Source organism: Fukomys damarensis, unplaced genomic scaffold (assembly GCF_012274545.1).
Source record: "Fukomys damarensis isolate Sample0158 unplaced genomic scaffold, DMR_v1.0_HiC HiC_scaffold_20, whole genome shotgun sequence".
Lineage (NCBI taxonomy): Eukaryota > Metazoa > Chordata > Mammalia > Rodentia > Bathyergidae > Fukomys > Fukomys damarensis.
The window spans coordinates 7,481,464-7,484,348 of record NW_022900932.1 but is presented as its reverse complement, the minus strand read 5'-3'; positions in this window follow the sequence as shown (position 1 = coordinate 7,484,348).

The window sequence follows — 2,885 nt, the reverse complement described above, 5'->3', positions numbered from 1 at the left end:
ATGCTAGGCAATTTTGGGAACAGGGTGAAGTCCCGGGAGTTAGATCTCTCCTCTGGGTCAGGGAGTTGTGTCTCTAACAAGCTCCTACTTAGTAGAAGCGAATGGCCAACTGACATACAAAACCACTTGTGTCACTGGCAGTGATTATTTTCTTATCCAGGTAGTTCAGCCTGGCAAGGGCATGTAGGAAGAATGATGGTTTCAGGGACAAAGAGAGGCATACCTGGACGGGGCAATCTGGGGGAGGCGGGCTGACTTGGGATTTAGGGAATTGGGGGCAGCATGAGAATAATCTGAAAGAGTTTCCAAAATTAGAGGATCCACCCTTTGAGGAAATTCCCCTGCTTTGCATTGCTTAGGACCCACTTCTGAACAGTACCTGGCAGGCATGGGCCCAACTTCCCTGGTGACTGTGAAGGGCTCTGGAGACTCAGTCTTTTCAACCTCTGATCTTGGACAGAGCCTCAGGCTTCTTCTGTAATTGAATCTCTACAATTTTCTCAGCAGGAGAAACTTACTCGCCACCTCTTATGTGTCACACTGTGTCCCCTGAAAGACATGGTGAAACCCTCATCCATGGTACCTCTGTGTGGGATCCTCCTTGGAGGCAGTCTTTGCAGATGTGATCAGGTGGATGAGGTCACAATGGGTTAGGGTGGGCCCTAAATCCAGAGACTGGAGTTCCTACCTTTGACAGATAAGGACATTTCTCTAGGAGCCGAGGATGGCCGAGGACTCCTGGGCAGCCACTAGATTGCATGAAGGCTCCTCCCCTAGTGTGTGGCCCAGCTGGTACCTCGATGTCAGACCTCTGACCTCCAAAACTGGAAGAGATTCATCTCTGTTGTTTTAAGACACCCAATGTGGTTCTTTGCTACTGCAGCCCTAGGAAGCTAAGATGCCATCTCTGGAAATCAGCTCGATCTGTGGACCAGAGTTCTATCTATTTGGCCTTCTCTCCCAGTGAACACCCATGTCTCCATCCTCTGGCTCTTGCTTTCCTGTCCCCTTTTCTAATGCTCTGTGAGGTCATCCTCGGTCCCCAGTGTCTTCCTTTGGATTTCCACCCAGTCTCTCTTGCCCACACAGGCCAAGTATTGGGTGCCTGATTATTTTTTAATAACATCTTCCGTGATCTTTCCCATGGTCCCCTTTCTCTTCATGTACTGAGCTGTTCTTGCTTCTATCTTCATTTGGCGCTCACTGCAGAGAGGGTCCGAGATGGGAAAGCAAGTGAGTGAAGACCAAGACTTCTTTGGTTCCAGAATTCTGCAAGTGACTGGGGGACTTGGCAGGCAGGAGGACACCCCGCTCCCTCAAAGCATGAAGCTGTTTCTTGAGAGAAAGCCCTGGAAATATCATAATCATATTTAAAGGGCAGAGGTTGTCTCCCCTCTTCTTCTCCCCATTTAAGGTGTTTCTAAGTGAACCGTAATCACAGCCAGCCTCCCTCTGAGCCAAACTGCTGCACTGTCTGGCATTTCCCAGGTGGATTTAGTCAGATGGACAGAATCAATAGGACTTCTCCCCAGTCCTCAGACCCAAAGCCATCCAACCTCAGGGTTGTTCCTGGGGAGATGACCTGTGTGCATCTCACACACATGAGAGGCATGGAGAGGTTGGGAGAGAGGCTGGGCACACACACCCTGGTGCCTGCTCTGGCCACCTTGCTTCTGCTCCCTATCGGACCCTGTGCCCTGTCTGCAGGCCCACTCTGCATGGGCCGTCCGCTCGGCCAGGAATGCTCTCCTTCCCCAGATACCGTCTCCACGTCCCTCAAGTCGTGGTCTCAGGCTGGACCAGGGCCCCACACCTGTGCCGAATAAACAAGCGGGTAAATGAGTGCACACATCACACGGCACATGGTGATTCTATAGAGCAGATTTAAATTCTTTAATAAAACCCAATGTATCAATCATCTCAGTTCATCCTGAAGAGTCTATTTTATGAAGTAATTGATAAGGAACAGGAATTCATTTCTTACAGCTCTGGAGGCTGCGAAGTCCAAGATCAAAGCTCTGGCCAGTCTGGTGTCGGGTGAAGGTCCCACCTTGGCTTCCAAGGTGGCGCCTTGAAAGTCATGTCCTCTTCAGAAGGGCAGAGCCAAGCAGCTCCTCCAAGCTGCTCCTCCTGCCACAGGGATTAAATTTCGTATGCCAAGGGAGTCCCTGTGGTCTAATTATCTTTTGACGGTCCCACTTTTCAACACTGGTGATTTAATTTCAACATAAGTTTTGGAGGAGAAAAGCAGTCAAACCCTAGTACTCATACTACAGGGTCAAAATTTGCAAGTTAGAACACGAAGCAAGGCTCATGCCAAGTGCCCCTCACATTCCTGTCCTCTGAGCACCCCGTTCTTCTCTCTGGCACCAGTAGCTAAGGTCTATTTTGTGTCTGTTCTTTCAGACAGTCTCTGCTAATATAAGGGCATAAGTTTTCCTTCTCCTCTCCTTTGCACAAATTGTAGCATCTTGCTTTTTCATGTTGCACCCTTTAATGGACCTTGTAGGTCCTTATTATTGGTCCTTTGAGAGAGGCCTCATTCTTTTCATCAGCCCAATAGTTCTTCACGTTAGGATGCACCGTGATTATCTAATCAGTCTCCTAGGGGTGTTGCTAATCCTTGGCTGGAATGGATAACTCTGTGTATTTGTCAACAATGCTTAATCAGTGGTGAGATTTCCGGCTTCACTAAGGTAGACAGAGTAATTTTTCTCTTTCACCTCTTCTCTAGGGCGCTGAGTCTGAAGAGCTAAAAACTACATTTCCCAGCATCCTTGCAGGTAGCAGATTCAAAGTAATTTAGCACCCACCAAATGGCTGCGCTGAGGTATGATCTGGTTTTGGAACTGAGTGACCCAACAGCGGAGTGGAGACCAGGTACT